This window comes from Panthera onca, chromosome C2 (genome assembly GCF_046562875.1).
Source record: "Panthera onca isolate mPanOnc1 chromosome C2, mPanOnc1 haplotype 2, whole genome shotgun sequence".
Taxonomy (NCBI): domain Eukaryota; kingdom Metazoa; phylum Chordata; class Mammalia; order Carnivora; family Felidae; genus Panthera; species Panthera onca.
In genome coordinates this window covers 37,409,062-37,434,770 of record NC_138347.1, presented here as the reverse complement: position 1 = coordinate 37,434,770, position 25,709 = coordinate 37,409,062, and the positions used below count along the sequence as shown (strand labels likewise).

Sequence of the window (25,709 nt, the reverse complement as noted above, 5' to 3'; positions counted from 1 at the left end):
AATATATGAAGTTTATTGTCAAATTGGTTTCCATACAACACCCAGTGCTCATCCCAAAAGGTGCCCTCCTCAATACCCATCATTAGTTTTAATCCAAAGAAGAAGACACTGCTTCTTCTGCTTCTTCATCTGTCACTCATGAAGCTGATGGCTAGTGGTTGTGACACAGACAGAATCTGCTTCAACTGCCTCAAGATTCTCTTGAAGCTGGGATCTAGAGCCCTCAATATTTACATCTCTGTGAATTTCCTGGCTTCTAGTAACTACCGCAGAGAAATTATCTGTAGCTCAACTCATCAGCAACAATTTGAACAAATGCCTCTCATTGTAGAATCTAATTTGAATCCATTCTTCTAGCTTTGAAGAAGTCTGAGGTCTGCAATATGTTGTTTTACAGATTTTACAGTACTGAAAGGTTGAGAGGAATGGATGCCAAGTGCCAATCAAGCATACATTGTATTTATATTCATGTGTTTATGTATGTATATATATAACATACATATACACATGCAGTAAATTTCCAAAACTGGTGGGAAAATCATGGCAATGAATGAAATTAAGGTAAACATATTTTTCTATTTTTATGTAGGATTTCAGGACATATAATAGGTTTTATTTATCCTTATGAAATAAAATTTTCAGTCAAGTCTATTTGCTATACACTGTGTAGCAAATAGTAATTTTTAAAACTCCCCTCTATTCAGTATTGTTGCTTCTTTGAGTATACTTAAGGAAGAAAATGGCATAATGATGCTGGGCATCAATTTATGGCACTGTAATTGAGATTGGGCTAAAATCACAGCAATTTTTGAATCAGTACTTTAAAAAAATTGGTAGGCTTTCCTTGTAGAAGCAATCTATATATTCTGTTCCTCAAGTATGCCTTTTCTCTGGGCTCACACAAGAAGGCATAGCAATTATTTTTTAAGTTTTTATTCTTATTCTGTGGTGTCAAATACATTCTCTTGATGGGTTTCATCAACATTTCTTCTTTTTTTTCTTCCATCCTTTTTTTTAAAAAACAAAAACCTGTTTATTTATTTTTTCTTTTTAAGAGATGTCAGCAGACCAGGGAATGAGACTATTTTGAAATTGATGGGCTGGCTAGTACTTTTCCTTTATACAAAGTGACATTCTTGACAGAATGTATACTCTTTATACCTGCTTTTGCAGTCTATCCATAAGATTAAGTTTAGGAAGAAGAAAAAATAGATTGTTATTTGGTCAGAGAATCAAAGCTTTCATTAATGTACAGCAATCAATGTCTTCACTGGCATGCCAGGGTTAAAATTATTTAAAAGGTTTCAACCTAGTTATTCAAACTGTCTTATTCCCTGTCTAATTCAGTGTGACAGTTGAAAGAAACCTATTTTGAAGCTCAGTTATTTGGCATTGATATTTGTTTTTTATATATTTATTTCTTCAGAAGATCGTAATGGTGAATGTTTAAACTAGCATGTATTGGATTTTAGATCTTCTAAAGTTTCATATCCATATTGTTTCAGTTGGGTATGATACTCAAGGAGTAGTTGTTAGTAACACACAGTTTTCTGGGGCAGTGAATCAAATGCAAGCATAGAGAACAGTGAAAATTTTGGGAAAACATACCAACACATTAATTAGCATGTGAACTGGTTATTTAAAGGTATTAAATTAACTTACTTTAGTCAAACTTATACAGGAGAAAAGTTTCTAATGAAAACATTAATGGTTTTAATAAAATACACGAATTTTTATATACTTTCAACATTCTGTATTAATCACCAGTCTTTTAACAATGATGGCTCCTTTTGGCACCGCAAGTAGAAATACTCTGTGTGATAAGAGATATACACCATTAAGGAAATGTCTTGAAAACAGTTATAATTATTTTTTTCTGAGATTTAATGCCTTTCAAAGTAATAATACTTTGGATTTGCATGATATCCTTCTTAACATGTCAGATGATTTAAAGGCTATTAGCTTATTTATTTGCTCATCTATGGAATCTCTTGCAATCAAGAACATGAGATGACTTTCCCTTGGAAAAAGGAAAACATTAGGATCTACTTCATAGTGTCAGCTGTTAGGGTTTGAGCGAGACATGAGGATGTTGACTAAAAAGTTATAAACTGAAAAGCAACTTTGCACACAGGGGACATGAAAATCCCTTGATCCCTTCATTTCCCAAGCTAGTTAATTATAAGACAAATTCTCCTAGTTGCAATGTATTAAAAATAGTTTTTAACCTGAGGAGAATATTCCTAAGCTATAGAAAAGAACCATTTACATCAGCTTTTGGGGTTTTTGTTTGTTTGTTTGTTTTGCTCTTTTGTTTTTACATTTTACTTTAATGCTAGGTTCTCCTTTCTATCATGAATAATCTCTTAGCTTCACTCACCTGTATTACAGACAAGGACAATGGATGACAACACTGGGATATCATTACAGATGGGTAGCCTAAAGGTGAATTTCATGAAATATGTATCATAGACCGGCTTTAGTACTTTCAATAATAGAACCCATATTGGGTCCACAGGGTTTGTAGCAATTGAGGCTTATATTTAAATCCTCATTCTCTATTTTTTTTCCAAATTGCTCCTACTTACTTATTAGGTAAATGTACCTTTTATTCTTCATTGATTAATCCCAGAAATAATAAATATTTTTAGTTTTCATAATATTTTATATATTTTGGAATATATTGATCCACATTAAAGTTTGATGTGCTCTGGGATGGTTGTCTTATGATTTGAGATAATTGAGTTACTACTTCACATATTTAAAAGATTACTAACTTTGATATTTTCCCAATGAAATGAAAGTCAAATATAAACTTAGGAGTTTTTCTGTATGTATTCATAAGTCCAAGGTTTTCCTAGATATTTATCCATATACTTAAACTTCTGCAATCCAAATATGAAAGCTCAGGAATGAAGTAGGGAAAAAAATCTCACTTAGAGTTTCTTAAACTTCAGTAATTGGTAGAGAAATTAATATTTAATCATTTTAGGGTGATAAATCTTAAAGACTTAGATCATTCAGGTTCTATGTATCTTATTAAGAAACACTCCTAATTTATTTTCAAATTATTTTTAGGTAGAAAGTCTGAAGACTACAGAGGAATATATCTATATCTCTACCTATAAATGCATATGCACATATATCTATATATGCAATTTTAGCTGACTATATTATTAAAAACTATATTTGGATTATTTTTGGAATACTTTCTTAACAGTTTTTAGAAGCTTAAAGAAAAGACTCAAATTGGTTTTTAACTAGTAACCTCTAGCCATATAAAAGACCATATATGGATTTTGCCATGGTTTGCAGCTGAAAGTGGAGAGCAGCTTGTTGTTTGTGGGTCAGAAAGAAATTTTTTCTTCTGGCTGGGTTTGCAGGCTGTGTGGCCACCCCTCAGAGATCAAGGCCAGGAGGTTGTGGTCCCTCAGAGATAGAGCCCAGGCCAGAGGTCACCTCTCAGAGATGAAATCTGGGCTGCAGTTTGCCCCAGGAAAACACCATGACTAAAGGGCTACTGAAAGTGATTACATCCCTGGAAATGTTTGAAATAAATGATGAATGAATGAATGAATGAATGAATATGTGTGAACACACATGCACACACACACACACACACACACACACACACACACACACAGGTGGAGGGTAGAAAAAATAGATTTCCATCTCCCAGAGGGGCTATTAAACATTTGTAAGATTTTTTTTATCAATCATATTATCAAATAGGTGTGATCATTTTATATGTGAAATTTTAAACCTTATTTATTCAATTGACTTTAAATTACAATTGTTTCCCAAATCATTGACAACCCAAGAATCTTTTCCCAGGAAATTTTTTTTAATGTTTATTTATTTTTGAGAGAGAGAGAGAGAGAGCACATGAGCAAGTGAGCAGGGGAGGGGAAGAGAGAAAGGGAAACACAGAATCTGAAGCAGGCTCCAGGGTTTGACCTGTCAGCACAGAGCCTGATGCGGTGTTCGAACTCACAAACCATGAGATCATGACCTGAACTGAGTTCGGTTGCTTAACTGACTTCGCCACTCAGGCACCCCTCTTTTCCAGGAACTATTAAGCACAACTATGTTCATTAGCATATTTCTAGAATGGGTGTACAGCATTGTTACCAGTTTTGAGCATGTTGTTTATTGGAAAGATTTTTAGACAAGGAGGTTATGAGGAGATTCAAGTTCTGATATTAACTATCACTGAACTAATGAGTTCTATATGCTTAAATCTAAGGGCTGACACTGGCTATTATGAAAAATCACAGCTACGTTAGATAAGCTAAGATAGTGTAGGAATTCTCTGGAGTAGATTCTACCAATATATACTAAAGTCTAATGTTTTCCTACTTAGCCCTCTGTGTTACTTAGAAATTCTGTATTACATAGTTATACTTGGCTAACAGCTGTTCTCTTTTTTTTTTTACTTTCTTCCTCCAACCATTAATTCACTTACCCAAACAGTCATAGACTCATCTAGTCACTCTTTTGTATATTAAGAAAAGTTGTCTATTGTCTAATAAATTCCAAGCACTTGTGCTATATTCTAGGAATAAACGGGAAAGCAAATTAGAAAGGTTCTTGCATTTATAAATTTACTATCTATTGTGAGGGAGGAACCACAAAGAATTATTCTATAGAAAATGTATTGACCTGGATTAAAAGTGCATGAGAACATACCAGTTAGAAGTTTATTGAGGAGAACCACCTTGCCCACCCATGTGTGTCTATTCTCTGGAATAATAATTAGCAGTGCCCTTTCACTCTCAAAAATGCTTCATTTTAGGTAATAGATGATATGGCCTCTGCATGTATCAGAATTTTACAAGGTAGCAGCTACCCATTCCTCTGCCTTTATCTTACAAATAAAGAAAATGAGATTCTTATTGGTTTTATGACTTTACTATGATGACATAGCTAATTAATGGCAGACATGTACAGCTTCATGGGACAGGCAAAGTGACACAAACCATCCGTGAGTGACAGTTCACCACTAGATTTGTGATCTGAGAGATTAACCTAATTCTCTTAAGCATCAGAGTCATGATTATGTGAATTCTAATATCCTCCTTAAAGTGTGTTATGGCAGTTAAAAGAGATAATGTTCTTGAAAGGCCTAGAACAATGGATTTAAAATGTGATCCATATTAATCCCTCTGCCAGAAGAGAAAGTACTCTTACACACTGGCATTTATAGAATACAAGAACACTCACGGGTACTTAAACATGGATTAAATTGGGGAATAGTTTTTGGAATTTTCAGAATGCCAGTGCAAAGGCTATTTGGATTAATCAGAATTTAATTTTAAAAAATGGCATAGGCAAGTTCATATTCAAACATGTAAAGAAAGCTAATGTGAGCCTAAAGGACTAACCTGGTTAGGCTTCAAAGCATAATAAGCCCAATAAACCTAGGAGAGATGTAATGACTTACCCTGTTTATATTGCAACTTCTAACTTCAAGTTCAAGGTAGGAATCAAGACATAGTATACTATAGTAAACCTTGTCAAACATCTCAGAAATGGAAAAAAAAAAAAGAGGATTAAAATAAGTTTTGTGGATATGGAAACAAATGTAAGCTTAAAACTGCAACTATTTTGGTATTTTTTTAATAACATATGGGTCCAAGGTGATATCTTTATGTGACATATTGGATATCTTTAATGAAACATAAATCTGTATAGGGCTTTGACTTAAGGAGCTATATGAGTTTCCTGAAGGATGATAATCTAGCCCAATGTGGGACAAACATGCTCAGCAACTTTATGCAGGTAGATCTTTGGCACAAGCATACTGTAAAGTTTAATGATTTATTTAATAAATATTGAGTAGTATCCCATGTAATTTTCATAAATTTTAAAAATTAACATGTTTTTAAAATTTCACTACAAAGTTATTTTACATAGTTTGCTTAATGTGAGGGATTTGGATGTTTACCCCATAGATCATTAACCCAGAACTTTGCCAAGTGTGCTCATTTTATTTTTCCTGAGAACTCAACATGGCACTAAATATTTCCCCATGGCATATCATAATGGAAAGAAATGACATATAACATCAAATAAGTTAGGGATATATTTCAGATAGCATTTCTGATAGCCAAATATAATTGCCTTTTTTTAAAAAAGTGAAATTCTGGCTGAAAATATGATTAAAAGATATATCTGGATGCTTTTTGGAAGAATTCCTTTACAGCTTTTGGAAACTTAAATAAGAGAGTTAAACTAGGTTTTTAACTAGTAACCTCTAGTATTCTGAGAAGCGAATTGTAATGAGCAATAACAATAACCATGTTAACAATAACCATGTTATTTGTCATACTATAAGTTTTGATGTTTTTGTGGTTTTTTTTGTTTTTTGTTTTTTGTTTTTTTACTATAAAGCTGACTTTAACATTTTCATTCTATTTTACACCTCTGAAGTATTTATTGATTTCATGCAGTGGACTGCATCTCATTTCTCTGTATCTGTTTTAACAAATGCCTAAATCAGAAATATATTCTAACAAAGACTTGACTCATGGAATATGTGACAAAGATCACTATTTTGTACTTGTATGTACACTTCTCACAAATTATTGCAGATTTTTTTCTGAAATATTCTGCTTTTTGCAGTTTCCTGATTCAGTATTTTCCATGTTTATTGAATTTAAGGTCTTGAAATTGTATTGGAATAGCTTTTGAAGGGTAAGAAAGGGATGGAAGTATTTCTTTTTAAATTCATTTTCATTTCTTCATGTGAGGAAATCACTTGGCTCTTGACAGAAGAACACTGTGGTGGTGGTGGTGGTGAAAGGAAGCATCTTCTGTTTCTATACTACTTCTAACTTAATACCTAATGAAATTCAGAGATGCTCCACTTAATTAACTAAGCAACTTATTTAGTAGACCTTTATGATTTTAGCCCTGCAAGGCTATTTTTCTGTTATGAGTTGAATTGTGTTTCCCCAAAAGATGTTGAAATTCTAATCCTCAGTACCACAGTTCTGTGAATGTAACCTTATTTGGAAATAGGGTCTTTGCAGATGATCAAGTTCAAAATAGTGAAGAGCTGCTCACATTTTATTAGCATACCGTATTTTTTTGGTACACCTGTGGAGTGCAACACCCATTAAGGGAATTTTGCAGAATCAAGTAATATACAGGTTCTAAGACTCTCACACACCACATTTGATACCAAGCCACTAAGAAGGATCTCAGATGAAAAATACAGTTTCCTAGCAGGGAAACATCAATCATTCCTCCTCTGCATGTTTCAGTGGCCTGTACTGCTTACTTGCAAGAAGAGGAGATGTACACAAGATGGGTGCAGAATCTGATGGGAGGTTAAAGCTTCATGTTCCACAGGAGCCAATATCTTTTGTTAAAGTCTCATAGACATAGTTTCTAGAGTCATCTCAAGAGACATGCCTAGAATCGTCATACTCAGGGAAGTCTGAAGTTATGACTTCTTATCAAGTGTTTTTAGATCTCTGAGTCCAGATGAAATTTGCCAACAGAGGTTTTTTTTAATCATAATTTTTGTTGCTTGGAAACATAGAGGATATACCACTTGATCAAGTTGCCAGGGGAATAGAGTTAGGAAAATTAACCTAAGGTCAAATTCTCATGAAGAAAGATAAAAGGTTTCATTAATCTATTACCCACAATATTAGTGGAATTAAGTTACTCAATAGTAGTATTTTGCACTTGGAGAATGTTGAATATATTAAACTACTGAGTATTTCACTGTACAGCTCAGTACTTCACGTAGTAGTATATTCCTAAAAAAATATGAAAACACAGATCTCTTGTACATTTATGCAGAAATCATGATCCACATTAAATAACTACTGCCTTTGTTGAGGTAACCATTCTCTTTGGTGTTTCTCTCCTCAGTCATTACTCCCATGTTCTCAGGACTCTTCACTGTGGCATACTCTCTAGTCCTTTTATCACACTATACCCCTCAAATATTCTTTTTTAATCATAGCTCTTTTGTGCTATGATCAGCTTTATCAGGAATTTTTTTTTTCTCTAGGAAATTCATAAAATAATAACTGCTTTGTTCATACTCTTGGGGCATATATCGTTTATTAATAATTTTTTTCCAGATTTTGGTATTTGAATTTTAGCAGGAATCTTTAAGTCATAAAATTCAGGGAATTATTTTATAATATTCAAACAATATATCCAGTACTTAAAGGATATTACTTGGGGCACTGTGTTTCATTCCAGAGCCCTAATATCATTTAATCATGTTATTTTGTCTTCATATGTAAAGTTGACTCTATTAAATGTTTTATTTTTCTTTTGATTTGTCATTTTGTTATGATGTTAAATCATTTTCTGTTTTCTTGTCCTTATATTTGTGAATAATATGTTTACTTTTTGTGTTTGAAGTTTCATGTTTTCTCTTTTTATAATTGAACTTTTTTATCACTGCTCCAGAACCAGAATTTCAAACAAAATGTGACCAAATAAACACACATATACGCTTACAAAGACTCTTATCAAAAAGCAAAAACACATTTAACTTTGATCTTGATCTTGTGCAAATATGGTTTCCTTAGATCTATATCTTCTAAGAAATTTCATAAATCTTGTTCTGAATTCTTGAAGAGTACCCAAACATACACACACACACACACACACACACACACACACACCTGCAAAGAGTGCAACACATTAGATAATTGAAAACATTCGTAAGACACCAGAATGCATATTAATGCAAGGGTTTTAATAAGGGAGAAACATACTATAAAGCAGAAGACAGAGAGTTCAGGTAAGAATTAGGAGCCACAGAGCTTTCAGAAGCATCTCTTTTAAATCCTTGCTATTAACACAATGATGTGCTTTGTTTCTAGATTGAATTACCAAAAATTGTACAGTAAATATTGATTTGGGGAGAACAACTTGAAAGTTTGCAGTGGGGTCTTTTATGACCCTCTGTTTACATAGTTAAGTCAGGCAAACTGGTTACTCCATGTGTAAGCCATCAGTAAACAAACTAGGCCTGCGTGCCAGAAGAGAGTTTCAGATATGAAACAGCACATGATAAATCATTAGTTAGCCCAATGCCTTTATCTTAGACAAGAGACAGTGCTAGATTTCCAGGCATCCCCAGAGACAAGCACAGAGTTGTGTGAATCCAGCTGAAAAAACTTGTTTGTATTTTCAGAAATGCTAAGTATGCTTTTATAATCAGATAGCTTTGGCTATTCAAAAACTCATCCCAAGGATTTAATGGTGTAAAATAACAATTATTTATTTAGATCCTGATTCTGCTAGTTAGCAATTTGGACTGGGCTCAGCTAGGCTGTTCTAGTCTAGGAAGTGTTTATTCATGTGTATAGTCAGCTGCTGAGTTGATTGGGTTCTCATTGCTTTGGAAGGCCTCAGCTGGGAAGATTCATTTCTGCTATTGACATGGCCTCTAATTTTATGGCAGGCTATTCAGGACATGTTTATATGGTACCTTGTTAGGGTTCCCAGAGAGAAAATCTGCAAGGTTTTTTGAAGTCTAATCTCAGAGCCGGTGCAGTGTTCTTCATGCCACATTTTATTCACCAACACAAATATCATGGGTCGTGTTCTCCAGAAGCAGATACCATGATGGTGTTTGGGTTATAAATTATTTATTATGAATTAACATCTGTAAAAGAAAAAATAGAGGAATTAGGATTGGGCCAAGGAAGAAGTTGATCTGCATGAAGGTTCAACAGTCTCAGCTGATGTGCTAACCTTTAGAGTAAGGCTTGTCTGTCAGGGTGTCCTGAATTGGGCCACAGAGACTGGACTCTTATTCTCCTCTCTGGCTTAGGCACTGAAATTAGGAAAAAGAATGACTATAAGTGATAGTATCTCTAACTGAGGCAAAATGACTGTAAGCTCTCTCATGACTATAGCTCACAGCTAAGCCTTTCCTTGCGGGAGAATCTGGACAGAGCACTTCTTAATCTCTGATAGCAAGTCAGAAGGGCAACCCAGATTCAAGGAGGAGAAAATAGATTTGACGTCTTAATGTGAGGAGCAGCTGATGTCAATTGTGACCATGTTTGCATACTTTCATAATGTTCAAGGGTACCTTGAGCACAATATATACTTAATACAAATTTATCTAATTTAATGAACTGCTAAAAAGCAAATAAGGCAAAAAAGTTCATCAAATAGATACATTCTGTGGTAAGTAGGTTCAGTAACCCATCTACCTTCTTGTTCCTAGATGAAATCATATGATCTCTGCTCTTAAGGATACCTATTGTCAACTGTACATACAGCATCATAAATACAATTCTTAGGTTGCTAAGCAGTTTCACTTCATAATTAATGGCCTTATCCTTTTCCCATTCAAGACAGGCTAGGCAGTTTGATGTAATTTCACTGTCTGAGATATGATTTGATTTTCGGTCATCTATTAAAATTTGATGTAGACTGGTCTGCCAAAAAGAAAAACTTTGATAAGAATCCAAGAGGACTGAGATGTAACCCAAGATATTCACCAAAATTTTGTAATTCTGGGAAGAACATTTCTCATTTGTGGCCTCATCAGTTATAAAATAGATTATAGAGACTCCTAAGTTCTTTGCCGTTGTTATCTTCTACGCTTTTTTGTAGCACAAGTTTTGTGACTTATCTTTTCAAAATATTTTTCCTTTGGAACTTATTCCATCTAGTAAGTGCTTCCTGTTAAGTACTTAGTTAGACACTTCATTTATCCACTTTTATTTTATTTCACATTGATTTTTCACTAGAGTATCTTTCATGAGTCTGCATCTTGGTATCAGCTCCCTTCTCTTTTGCAGAGGTGAGCTATCAGATGGCAACTGCTCCATATATCAGTCTGCTTGCTGTATGTTCTTTAAGTCAGCAAAAGTAATTGTGGAGGAGTAAAAGAAAGCCTGACATTCCTTTTGGGGAAAAACACACTTGAAAGATCTGTTCTTTACATTGGGTAATTCTTGGTAAGTGGTGGCTTATCGAGAACAACCTTGACTATGCAGACTTCAGGGAGATGTTCCTTATTCCTAGTAATGGGTCTCAGCTGTCAGTGTGACAGTCAGTCATTTGTCACAAAATCCCCAAACTTCACACTCTGAATCTTGCACTGTGCCACCAACATCAGTGACTATGCCCTGGACGTGACAAATACTGATAAGAAAAAGAGATTTTACAGCTATCTAGACAAATTCATTGCTGTAATACCAACATCTAATGTGCTGATCATAGTATAAGATTTCAGTGTGTGTGATAGCACTGTTGCCAACACGTTCTGTGGGGAAAAATGTGTCTCACGGGATTAGAAAGAGCACAAAACCATGAGTATCAATAAAGAATATGCTAAGCATAATAAGAACTATTTGAATATGATATTATTTATTATTATTTATAGGAAAATGAGCCAAGCAAAAACTAACTGAGAAGTATGAGATGGATAACAAAAACAAAAAGAACCCAGACTGAGTAAATTTGGGCCATTCTCTGAGTTGATACTCCATTCATGATTACAGATGAAATCTATTGTTAATGTTATGAATGAAACATATTTAATATGTTCCGGTAGGTCCATATGTTTTTCTAAAACAATGACAAAATACCAGCATCAGTCCTTGGCTAAATTTTGAATAATTCATCCAAGGGGAAATACTTTCAAACTATATATATATATATATATATATATATATATATATATATATGTATATGTATGGAATATATATATGGGATATATATATGGGATATATCCCATATGTATATATATGGAATATATATATGGGATATATATATATGGGATATATATATATATATATATATATATGGGATATATATATGGAATATATATATGGGATATATATATATATGGAATATATATATATTCCATATATATGGAATATATATATGGAATATATATATATATATTCTTACAGTATAGATGTATGTTTGTGTATATGTGTGTGTGTGTGTGTGTGTGTGTGTGTGTTTATTTAGTCCTGGAGTATTTTCTCCTAGAGAGTGTGTGTGTGTGTGTGTGTGTGTGTGTGTGTGTGTTTATTTAGTCCTGGAGTATTTTCTCCTAGAGTATGTGTGTGTGTGTGTGTGTGTGTGTGTGTGTGTGTGTATACCCTAGAGCATTTTTGTTTTTTTGCTTCTTTGCTTCAGAAATCAAGAAAGGTTGTTAAAAATAGGTGGGGTTGGAATATACCATATTGGCATATGGTATATTGGCATATTGGCAATATTGGCCATATTGGCAGACAATTTATTCCGGAAAATTTTCTTCAGGAAACAAACAGAACTGGAACAAGGTTTGAGAACAATCTGAAGAAATTAATAAAAAATACTTAATGGATTCTGGTATCATAGGATGCAGAAGACCTTACTTCATTGCTTTGTGTCCTTTGTCTCAAAGTTCCCTGCCTGTTTTGCCATTTACCATTTCATCAATAAATTAAAATCACCAAAGGATTTTTTTCCCCTTGGAGCTCAGGCCTCTCTCAGGCTTAGTATTAAGCAAATTTCCATATTAACTGTGGGGAACGTAAAAAGTACCAAAAACAATGAGAAGACATTATCACCTTGTGGCTTTCTTCATTGAACAAATAAATTCTAGATGGATCTGAACATTGATTACTTTAGAACAGCAAGGTGCATAAATATCACCTCATGGTTAAGTAGGGATCCTCTGATTTACCTGAGGCACTCAATATATTTGCTTTTGTCAAAAGATTTACTTTATATTATAGGACTTGAATTATTCTGTATATAACATTTTAAATTTTAGCAGTTAAGGAAAACTTCATATATAAGTGCTAGGTAACTCAAGATACCAAATTTCAAAATTATTTTTGTCCCCAAATGAGTTAATTCTCTATTTTCCATAATCCCTTAAACATTGCACTTGGAAATAGAAGACATGTTTCACCAAGTGCCTGTTTAAATTTAAAATTCCACAGCTACAGGATCAAGTAGGCAGTAACTTGGCAAGTGTGTTTTTCTAGTCTTTAAGGTAAAGAAGCTAAAATGAAGCATCATATAGTTAAGATCATTAATTGCATGTATACAGAATCTTGCATTTTATCTGGGTTGTAAATCTTTCATTCAGTTAAGTCAGCCAGATTCAGATTTGCTTTTTATTTATGGTCTTTTCTTAGATTCTTGAAATGGATAAAGCAAAATCAAGAAAAGATATTCATCAACATACATTGTTATGACTTATAAAGATCATGTTACTCCTTCTTATCAGAACTGAGCCACAGTTGACTACTCACTCCCCCTGATATTGAGTCACTGCCATATTCTCCACCCAGCTCCAAAATAAAGTAGCAGATTTTTAAGGGTGGAATAAGAAAAGCACAGGTGGTACCACCTACTGTAAATCCTTTAGTTCTTCTTAGCTCAGTAACAGCTGTTGGTCTTTTCACAGTTTGTTAAAAGCAAAACAAGGCATAGAATGTGGGCTATTGACATTGTGCAACAATACCATTTGTTTGCTCAGATCATGATAACCAATGGCAACTTGAGAAGTGTTTCCTTTTCAGGCTTTTGGTAAAAAAAAATCTTCAGGCCTGACTGCCTACCTTGCAAATAGTGCTGTTGATCTATTGATTAATTCTTGGGCACATTACAAATTATATAACTACCATGTGTTTTACTCTCGCTAGTCTGAGAGTGTATATTATATAGTTTAAAGGAAATTTAAGAATTAATGAGCATCTGTTTCATCCTGTCTAGGCATATGGGGGAGAGAGGTGAAAAGAAAAGGGAACAAACTGTTTTGAGGCTTGGTAATGTTGCCTTAAATGCCCCTTTTCAGTGAGGATAGGACTTCCCTCTCTCATCTCCAAGAAGCCAGGCTTTCCACTCATAGAATGTTAGTGAGTATAGCAAGAAGTAGAATTGCATACCTTTGATTAGGACTAGGCCACTAAAGAAGAGTCTTAGGTATGGGGCTGGCCAATTGTTGGGAGAAAAGGAGTCTTATTAGAAAAATTAGAGGGAAGTGACACATTTGGGCTGTCTTCAAGATCCAATATGGTTCACCTTGATGGATAAAGTATATGTAATAGGATATTCTAGATAATAGCACTACTCAAGCAAAATGTGTTTCCAATTGGTCTGTTTTGAAACAGGATCCTAATTAAAGCATAAATTGACAGTAGAAAGCAGTCAGAAAATAGCTCCTAGAGAACAAGATTTATAACAAGATTAATATCAGCCTGCCCAGAATGATGAAGTCTGAGAGTATCCTGATATTCTGAAAATTTATTCAGAATTAGATCAGCAATTAGGTATGGCTGACACTGGATATTGATAATGATTAAGCCAGGAGTGGAGAAGAGTTGGAAAAGACAAAGGTAAATAAAAGACCTTATAGCAGTGGCTCTATAACACTAAGCATCTGTAAGAATAAAGTTCAGCATATTATACAGAATAATAATTGCATGTCCTCCTGTAGTTCTAGAATCAGGTCCAGGAATTTTCATTTTAAAACCCCAAATTATTTCAGTATATAAGATCCTTCCCCCCAAATTGCAGTTTATAAGCAGTACTTATCATCTATAGGAAATAAGTGAATGCCTAAACAAACATACTAAATGATAAAAAATGATACATTGCAATAAGAGAGGAATGGGCATGAGGGACGGTGTTAGGATTGTTTTGAGTTCAATTTGTCTTTAAGAATATTAATCAAGGATTAATGTAAAGAGGAATAGAATCTCATACAGATGTAAAGTGGTTAGCAGATGCATGCAGGTGGGTCATGCATCTATTTATCTATTTCAGAGGAATATCTATTTCAGAGGAATATCTTTTTCAGAGGAATAGCTCCTATGGATATCTATTTCAGAGGAATAGCTCCTATAAAGTCATAGGGCAGGGTGGGGGGGGTATCTAGAAGATAACACTGTGCAATAGTAAAACTGAAAGGGATATTAGAAATCAGCCCATCCAAACTTACTTTAAAGATGAGAAAACAAGCCTAGAAAGCTATCTTGTTCTATCTTTACACAACCTTAACTATTCCTTCATGTCAACAGAATGTAGCCCCTTAATTTTTAAACACTAATCTGGAAACTATACTTATGGATCTATGCATAATTGGTCTATTCCGTCATCTAAGAAAAATATTCTTCAAATATTTGAAGATACTTAGAAAAAAAACACTGCTTTTTGGGACAGCTGGCTCGGTTGGTCAAGTGCCTGACTGTTCATTTCAGCTCGGGTTGTGATCTCATGGTCATGAAATCTAGCCCAGTGTCAAGTCCCACATCTGGTTCTGCACTGGGAGTGGAGCTTGCTTAAGAATCTCTCTGTCCCTCTCTCTCTGTCCTTCCCCCACTTGCACTTGTTCTTGCTCTCTTTCTCTCTCTCTCTCTCTCTCTCTCAAAAACAAATAAATGAAAATTTAAAAAAAGTTTTTCTTTTTAAAAATTACTCCTAATTCATTTCTAACTCAAATGATTTTTCTTTTATCTTTCTCTGTGTTTTCTTTCTTTTTTCTTCCCTTCCTCTCTCTCTTTCATTCATTCATTCATTCATTCATTTGTCTTTATAATTATGCCAAACTTCATCCCATAAACTACTTTTCAATAATTTTACCAGTTCTATTTATTTTGAACAATGAAAGAAAATAAATCCATAAGATTATAAATACTATGACTGAGTTTCCTCAATGTTTTTTCTTTAAACAGGCCCTTCTTGGACTTTGTCCTTCCTAAAATGTAGTGAAGGAAGTTAAGCTATAGGGAGTTAAGAGGAAAGAGAAGTTAGTCAAAAACTATGCCATGATTTTTCTCACCAAGTTGGTAATGTCTGGAGAAGACAATATAAATCATGAACAATTATAGAGTAATGGAGGGGTCATATCATTTAACTGTACACAACCTATTTTTCAGTACATCCTTACATGATTCTACTTAGTCACAGAATTCTTACCTTGCAGATCAAAAGTAACAAGCTCTGGTTTATACTCAGTTTTGGCTTTAAAGCTCTCTTTACTTAGTGAAGGAACAAAATAACAATTTATAATACAATTACTTGAAACTTAAAAATAGATTAGTTCTAAAGTAGTTATGAGTAAAAAGAAAACCTATACAATAATTTCCATTTGACTTAAATTTGTATTATTGAAGTGGAAAGCATTTTCAAGAAATACCAAGGGGCACCTGAGTGGTTCAGTGGGTTGAGCATCTGACTCTTGATTTTGGCTTGGGTCATGATCTCACGGTTTGTGAGTTTGAGCCCCGCATGGGGTACACATGGACTCCATGGAGCCTGCTGGGATTCTCTCTCTCCCTATCTCTCTGCCCTCCTCCTGTACACACTCTCTCTCTCCCCCTCAATAAATACATACATACATACATACATACCTAAAAAAAAAATAAAAAGGAAAATAATCTCAAGTAATATGAACAACAAAAAATTTTAAAGAAAAACAAATATGGAGAAAATGGATCTATGCTCATCTGACAAAATATTTTCATATTGAGCTTTGTTTCCTTGTTTATAAAATAAATCAGTACTATTTTTACAAGGATGTTGAGATGATTAAATAAAGAATATAAAGCACTGTCTAATCTATGTTATTAATATTACAGTATTAAAGTATAATTATGAAATGTGTTTTAGAATAATAATACAAAATTAGTGTTATGCTTCCTTGTGGCCATTGCTAGATGTTCAACATGGGATATTTAAGTGTAATTTAATATTTTTCTAGTCTAAAATGAGGTTAGAAAAACAGAGATTTCAGTATCCACATAAGGAGTCATTAGTTTTAGTAAGAATGGTTTTCAGTGAAGGGTCAAGTAACATGCAATTATTTTATGGTATGTTTTACAGAAACATAGATCCTGTTGTAACTATTTTGGTCTCTTAAGGGAGTGAAGGTTGTATTAGAATCTTTGAATAAGTGAAACTACTGAGAAGCTGAGGTGTCAAAAATCATAAAGATAGAACAGACAAAGATAGAACAGAAGTTACATGTAGAATGTTATACAGGTTCTCATTTAAATTAATTCCATTACCATATAATGAGGAAGAACTATATTATATAATCAAATATTTTCCTTTTATTGTCCTTGTTGCTTTTATTATATTTAAAAGTAAAAGGTCTTCACAGTTGAGATGTTCTTTATATATACTTTATATATATATATATATATATATATATATATATATATACACACTTTGTAGTATATATTTATGTATTTTAATAATTCAGATATTTGGCATTCTTGGAGTTCCATTTAACATTTTAACATCTTAATTTCTTAATATTTGGTGGAGCTAACCCTGATAAAGTATATCTTTATTAAACCTAATACTTTCATACTGTTACTTATGTTCATATGATGTTGATGATATTAAATATTAAAATCTTTCTCATATTTATACTACAATTATCTTGGGTTTGCTTTCTATGTTAACTTTTTAGCTACTGCCTTTCCCTTATTAAATAATATTGATTTCTTCTTTTTTTAAAAACAATTTTCTTTTTTATTCTCGAGTTAGTTAACATACAGTGTAGTCTTGGCTTCAGGAGTAGATTCCAGTGATTCATCACTTTCATATAACACCCAGTGCTCATCCAAACAAGTGTCCTCCTTAATGGGCATCTTAATGGCCATCACCCATTTTCCCCACCCCATCAACTAATCAACTTACTGATTAGTTCTCTGTACTTAAGAGCCTCTTATGGTTTGCCTCCCTCTCTGTTTTTATCTTATTTTTCCTATCCTTCCCCTACAATCATCTGTTAAGTTTCTCAAGTTCCACAGATGAGTGAAATCATGTGATATCTGTCTTTATCTGATTAATTTTGCTTAACATGATACCCTCCAGTTCCATCCACATTGTTGCAAATGGCAAGATTTCATTCTTTTTCATCACCAGTGCCCTGTCAGATCAGCATTTATCCTTTGGATAAATTCCTAGTAGTATAATTTCTGGGTCATTGGGTAATTTTGTTTTTAATTTTTTGAGGAACCTCCATACCATTTTCCAGAGTGGCTGCACCAGTTTGCATTCCCACCAATGGTGCCAGAGGGTTCCCATTTCTCCACATCCTTGCCAATATCCATTTTTTCTTGAGTTGTTAATTCTAGCAACTCTGACCAGTGTGAGGTCTTATCTCATTGTGGTTTTGATTTATATTTCTCTATAGATGAGTGATGTTGAACATCTTTTCCTGTGTTGTTTGCCATCTGGATGTCTTCTTTGGAAAAGTGTCCATTCACTTCTTCCCATTTCTTCACTGGATTATTTGTTTTTTTTTAGGTGTTGAGTTCTTTATAGATTTTGATACTCACCCTTTATCAGATATATCATTTGCAAATATCTTTTCCCATTCCGTCAAATTGCCTTTTAGTTTTGTTGATTGTTTCCTTTGATATGCAGTTTTTTTTGTTTTTTTGTTTTTGTTTTTTTTTATGAGGTCCCAATAGTCCATTTTTGCTTTTATTTCCCTTGCCTTCAGAGACATGTCAAGTGAGAAGTTGCCATGACTGAGGTCAAAAAGGTTGCTACCTGTTTTCTCCTGTGGGATTTGATGGTTCTATGTCTCACATTTAGGTCTTTCATCCATTTTGAAATTATTTTTGTGTATGGTGTAAGAAAATGGTCCAGTTTCATTCTTCTACATGTTGCTGTTCATTTTTCCCAGCACCATTTGCTAAAGAGACTGTCTTTTTTCCATTGAATACTCTTTCCCTCTTTGTCAAAGATTAGTTGGACATATAATTGTGGGTCCATTTCTGGGTTCTCTGTTCTATTCCATTGTTCTGTGTGTCTATTTTTGTGCCAATATCATACTGTCTGTATGATTACAGCTTTGTAATACAGACTGAAGTCTGGGATTGTTTTGCCTCCAGCTTTGATTTTCTTTTTCAACATTACTTTTTGGCTTTTCAGGGTCTTCTGTGGTTCCATACAAGTTTTAGGATTATTTTCTAGCTCTGAGAAGAATGCTGGTACTATTTTGATTGGGATATATTGAATGTGTAGATGGGTAGTATTGACATTCTAATAATATTTGCTCTTCCAATCCATGAGCATGGAATGTTTTCCCATTTATTTGTGTCTTCTTCAATTTCTTTCATAAGATTTCTATAGTTTTTAGAGTACAGATCTTTTACCTCTTTGGTAGGTTTATTCCTAGGTACCTTATTGTTTCTTGTGCAATTATAAATGGGATCGATTCCCCAGTATATCTTTCTGTTGCTTCACTATTAGTGCATGGAAATGTGGCCAATTTATATACATTGATTTTATATCCTGCTACATTTTGGAATTCCTGTATCAGCCTCGGCAGTTTTTTGGTGGAGTCTTCAGGGTTTTCCATGTAGAGTATCATGTCATCTGTGAAAAGTGAAAGTTTGACTTTTTCTTTGCCAGTTTGATTGCCTTTTATTTTGGTTTGTGGTCTGATTGCTGAGGCTAGGACTTCCAACGCTATGTTAAACAACAGTAGTGAGAGTGAACAACCCTGCCATGTTCCTGATCTCAGGGGGAAAGTTCTGTTTTTCCCCATTAAGGATGATATTAGCTGTGGGTCTTTCATATATGGCTTTTATGATGTTAAGGTATGTTCCTTCTACCCTGACTTTCATGAGTGTTTGTATTAAGAAAGGATGCTGTTTTTTGTCAAATACTTTTTATGCATCTTTTTATAGGTTCATATGGTTCTTATTCTTTCTTCTATTAATGTGATGTATCACACTGATTGATTTACGAATATTGAACCAGTTCTGCAGCCCAGGAATGAATCCCACTTGATCATGGTGAATAATTATTTTAGTGTATTATTGAATTTGATTTGCTAGTATCTTGTTGAGAATTTTTGCATCCAGGTTCATCATGGATATTGGCCTGCGATTCTCCTTTTTAGTGGGTCTTTGTCTGGTTTTGGAATCAAGGTAATGCTGGCTTCATAGGATAAGTCTGGAAGCTATTCTTCCGTTTCTATTTTTTGGAACAGTTTGAGAAGAATAGGTATTAACTCTGCTTTAAATGTTTGGTAGAATTCCTCTGGGAATCCTTCTGGCCCAGATCTCTTGTTTGTTGGGAGATTTTTGATAACTGATTCAATTTCTTCACTGGTTATGAGTCTGTTCATATTTTATATTTCTTCCCATTTGAGTTTTGGTAGTGTGTGAGTATCTAGGAATTTGTCCATTTCTTCCAGGCTGTCCAGTTTTTTGGCACATAATTTTTTATAGTGCTCACTAATAATTGTTTATATTTCTGTGATGTTGCTTGTGATCTTTCCTCTTTCATTCATGATTTTATCTATTTGGGTCCTCTTTTTTTTTTGAGAAGTCTGGCTAGGGCTTTATCAATTTTGTTTATTCTTTCAAAAAAACCAGCTCTTGCATTCATTGATCTGTTCTACTGTTTTTGGGTTTTTTTTTATTTGTTTGTTGGGTTTTTTGTTTGTTTGTTTTTTGGGTTTTTTGGGGGGATTCTGTGTTATTTATTTCTCCTCTTATCTTTATTGTTTCTCTTCTTCTGCTGGCTTTGGGCTTTCTTTGCTGCTGCCTTTTCTAGCTCCTTTTGGTGTAAGGTTAGGTTGTGTATTTGTGACCTCTCTTGCTTATTGAGATAGGCCTGAATTGCAATGTATTTTCCTCTTAGGACTGCCTTTGCTGCTTCCCAAAGTGTTTGAACTGTGTTTTTTTCATTTTCCTTTGCTTCCATGTATTTTTAAAAATTTCTTCTTTAATTTCTTGGTTGACCCATTCATTCTTTAGTAGGATGTTCTTTAACCTCCCTGTATTTGGGGGCTTTCTAGATTTTTTTCTTGTGGCTGATTTCAAGTTTCACAGCGTTGTGACCTGAAAATATGCATAGTATGATCTCAATCTTTTTGTAGTTGTTGAGGGCTATTTTATGACCTAGTATGTGATACATTGTGGAAAATGTCCCATTTGCACATGAGAAGAATGTGTATTCTGCTTTAGGATGAAAAGTTCTGAATATATCTGTTAAGTCCATCGGGTCCAATGTTTGATTCAGAGCTATTGTTTCCTTATTCATTTTCTGCCTAAACAATCCATCCATTGTTGTAAGTGGGCTTTTAAAGTCCCCTACAATTACAGTATTATTATATATATACATTTGTTTATCTTTGCGATTAATTGATTTATATATATTGGGTTCTTTAATATTGGGGGCATAAGCATTTACAATTGTTAACTCTTCTTGATGGATCGACCCCTTAATTATGATATAATGCCCTTCTCATCTCTTGTTACAGTATTTGCTTTAATATCTAGTTTGTCTTATATAAGTATGGCTACTCCGGCTTTCTTTTGATGTCCATTAGCATGACAGATGGTTCCCTACCCCCCACTTTCAATCTGCAGGTGTCCTTGGGTCTAAAATGAGTCAATTGTTGGCAGCATGTAGATGGATCTTGTTTTTTTTTTTTTTTTTTGTATCCATTCTGATACTCTATGTCTTTTGATTGTGGCATTTAGTCCATTTACATTCAGAGTGATTATTTAAAGATATGGAATTAGTGCCATTGTGTTATCTGTATGTTTCATGCTTGTGGTTATGTCTCTGGTCCTTTGTAGTTTCTGCTGCTTCTCAGTTACAGAGTCCCCCTTAGTATCTTCTGCAGGGCTGGTTTTGTAGTAATGGACTCCTTTAGTTTTTTTTTTTGTTTTTTTTTTTTTTATCCAGGAAAGCCTTTATCTCTCCTTCTATTCTATATCACAGCTTTGTGGAATAAAGGGTTCTTGGCTCCATATTTTTCCTACTTAGCACATTGAATATATCCTGCCACTCCCTTCTGGCCTGCCAAGTTTCAGTGGACAGGTCTGCTACTACCCTTGTGTGTCTACCCTTGCAGGTTAAGGCCCATTTGTCCCTAGTTGCTTTCAGAATTCTCTCTTTATCTTTGTATTTCGCCAGTTTCACTATGATATGTCATGGCATTGATGTGTTTCTATTGATTTTGAAGGAAGTTTTCTGTCTCTTGGACTTGGATGCCTGTTTCCTTGCCACGATTAGGGAAGTTCTCGTCTATAATTTGTTCAAATAAAACCTTCTGCCCCTTTCTCTTGCTCTTCTTCTTCTGGAACTCCTATTTTATGGATATTATTTTATTTCATGGAATCACTTAGCTCTCTAATTCTCCTCTTGGGATCTAGTAATCTCCTTTCCTTTTTTTTCAGCTTCATCATTTTCCATAATTTTATCTTCTATTTTACCTATCCTCTCCTGTGCTTCTTCCATCCTCGCTGTCACTGTATCTAGTTTATTTTGCATCTCATTTTTAGCATTTCTTAATTCATCGTGACTATTTCTTAGGTCTTTGATCTCTGCAGCAATAGATTCTCTGCTGTCTTCTATGCTTTTTTCAAGTCTAGCTATTAGTCTTATGACTGTTTTTCTAAATTCTTGTTCAGATATATTGTTTATATCTGTTTTGAGCAATTCTCTGGCTGTCATTTCTTCCTGAAATTTCTTTTGTAGAGAATTCTTCCATTTCATCAGTTTGGCTAGGTTTCTCTCTTTTATGTGTTTTAATAGCTTGTTATATGTCCTGTACCTGTGACTACTACTATATTGAAAAGGAGTCATTCACTGTCCAGGGCCTGGCACTTCAGGAAGTGTTGTGAAGTGTGTGTGTGTGTGTGTGTGTGTGTGCACTCTGTTGTTGCATTTTAGCTGCCCTATCCCACTGGTCCATCCTCTGCAAAGCTTCTCCTTGCTTGCAGTGGTACGGTGTTTGCACCTTCCCCCCAAGTATGCTTTGATTGATTTGTTCATTGAAGTAGCTCTGGAAACAAGAAAAGGGTGGGATATATATATATACATATATATATATATATATATATATATATATATATATATATATGTATATATATATATATATATAATAAATTTTCCACAGACAAATCAGAAACTATGAGCTTTATTCCAAAAGAAGAAAGGAAGAGGGTAGGAAAAGATAAGAAGAGAAGAACAAACACAAACTGACTAACAGACTGACAGGCAAACACAGACAAATAGACAAAAACACAAAACAGTTGTCTCTTGGTGCCTGGGACCAGTGGCTGTGCTGATCTAGAGGAGAGCCTCTCTGGTTCACTCAGTGTCAGTCTTGCTCCCTTAGATAAGCATTTGCCAGGCACGGAGGGGTAGGGTTTGGTGTAAGCAGGTCCCACCTCCACTGGGGGCCCCTGTTCTGCTCTCAGAATTGCCACCATGTTGGTGTTGGGGAGAAAAACGGTGACACCCCAATCCCTCCTCCCTGGACCAGGTGTCTGAAACTATGCTACTCAGGCAGCCTTCACAGAATAGCGTGGTGGCTGGCTTGTCCTGCACCACTGTCTCCTGCTCCTCCTAGGCACTCAGCTGGGATTCAAAACCTGATGTTTTAAAGGGCCCTGCACTACTCAGACCCTGTTCTGGTGTAGGACCACTCAGCCCTGCCAATAAAAGGCCTTTGGCTGGTGACTTCATGGTCTTTTTTCTTGGGGAGGCCATAAACCCTCTTCCCACAGTGCTTGAGGAAGGGGACTATTGTCTCCCAACACGCCTCGAGATGGATACTGTGCCCTGGGGCTGGCTCCCTCCCCTCCCAGGCACACACACATGGCTGGCTCTGGTCAGGAGAAGGTTGCACACCTTTTAAAAATTTGGATCTTAAGCTCCTAAGGCTGTTTGTAAAATGGAAACTGGTACTCTCCCTATTTCTTGTTCCTCAATCTGTGGTCCAAAGAGGTTTTCCTCTTGTACAGCACAATACCACAATTCCATAGCCTCTCTGTCTTTTTCTCCCTTATCTCCCCCAATTAACATACATGCACCTCAATCCCCTCAAGCTGTCTCCCTCCACCTGGGGAGATCCTTCTGCCACTCCACAGATTGATTTCCTGGGTGTTCCAAGTGATCTGACCTCATTACAGCTCTGTTTGAGAGACAAGAGAAATCCTGGTCCCCTATTTATCTACCATCTTAACTCCTCCCTGGATTTCTTCTCTTTAGTTCTGCTTCTGTTTGTAATGTTTATATGTCAACATATATATATATATAATATTTATATGTCAAATATATAGAATTCTGAATTCCAAGGCACTAAAAGATCATGTTTAGTTAAAACTATGAATATAGAAAGAGCATCTTTTTTCAAATCTACCCACATTCATCAGGAAAAAAATCTGTAATAGGGGAATACCTTCCTCATCTTCTCTTTTCTTTCTAAACCTAACCAAAACAAACCCGTCATTTAACAGCAAGTGTGTGAGGATCCCAAAGAGGAATACTTTTGTTTAATTTGTTTAAATACATAATTGCATAGTACAGAGCTTAGGATGGTGGTAGACCCAATAAGCTGCAAAGTCTCCACCTGCATTACTATGCCAGTGGTTTTACTTACACTGTCAGTTTGCTCTTTGATCAATTTTCCTTTAGTTGAATGTCATTCTTAACTAATATTCTGAACTGTAGAGTATTAGGCAGACTATTTTTTTTTTAACGAACTATAGCGAAGGAAAAAAACTATAGGAGTTTATTACTGTGCTTACTAAAATTGGACCATAGTATTTCTTTTCCATATTCATTTCTTTCCTGTATAATATTGTGATATTTTTCTAAACTTCCTGATAACTAGCATTCATATCAATTAACGAATTTAACTATAAATATTTTTTGCTTTTTTTATTGAGATAATAAAGTAGCTTATTGATTTAGATTTTACCTAATGAATTTCTGTTTTACCACATTACTTGCTTACCCTCAAAACATAGAACTTTTGGTCGCTACTCTGAATTTATGATTCTTACATGAATTTTAATTGCTATTCATGTATATATATGTTAATTCAGGTTGCTGTTAAGAAATATCATAAAGATTTTTATGTCCCCATTTTTATATTATAAAAGATCATAATAAGGGATCATTTATAGTTTTTCATATACTGCATGATTAATACAACTATTTATTTATATCTTTTATTTCTTCCTATGACCTCATGTTCTCAGTGTTAATTTATTTTTACCTTTTTACTGCAATGAATGACAAAATAACAGCAAACCACACCACAAAATATATATATCATGGTTATTATAAGGCAGACAATATTGGGGCACACCACTCATTCAAAGAATATAACTTTGCCAGCTTTTCTGGTTGGCAACATATATGATCAATTACCACCACAATCCTTTTCCCTCCTACTAAATTTAACCACTGTCCTGACTTATAGTAATCATGTTTCTTACCTGTAACTGTTGAAGGATCTGAGTCAAGTCTTTGGTCTGTAGGATTTTTCACAGTGTGAATTTTGCCAATTGCATATTCACTGCCTATTTATTGTTTAACATTTCTCTGTCATTTTATCCCTGCCAAGTGTCACATGGATGTAGAGGCTTGATCCAGATCCAAGGCCTTTGGCCATTGGAGACTTCTTAAACATGGCTCCTATTTTTTTTTTCTTTTTTAGTCATAACCCTAGCAGTTTTGATAACTTATTTATTAGAGATGTCAATTTTTCTAAGAAGTCTTAGTCTCTGGAGTGGGCAGTCATTTTTTAAGAGTAGTGTGGATACTGATGGTTACTGGGCTAATCATTGATATTAGTCCTTTGATGAAGATAGCATTAGGGAATGTGTGTGTATAGTCTTTATCTTCTTTTTTCTACACAAAGAATCATGGTTCTCAATAACACAGAAAGAACTAGAATATTCTATAATTTGCTTTATTCCATA

General features: G+C 34.4%; 2 long non-coding RNA genes across 2 annotated transcripts in view; one reads left to right on the top strand and one right to left on the bottom strand.

Moving 5' to 3' along the window:
• Positions 1–25,709, top strand: part of LOC144617355 (uncharacterized) — a 117,514-nt gene that overhangs the window by 65,700 nt on the left and 26,105 nt on the right. The gene's annotated exons all lie outside the window — the stretch shown is intronic.
• Positions 8,717–13,438, bottom strand: LOC132682777 (uncharacterized). The gene is made up of 3 exons (XR_009611857.1): positions 13,359–13,438; positions 9,736–9,817; positions 8,717–9,646 (listed from the first exon to the last, which is right to left on the bottom strand). It is a non-coding gene; the product is annotated as an uncharacterized LOC132682777 (long non-coding RNA).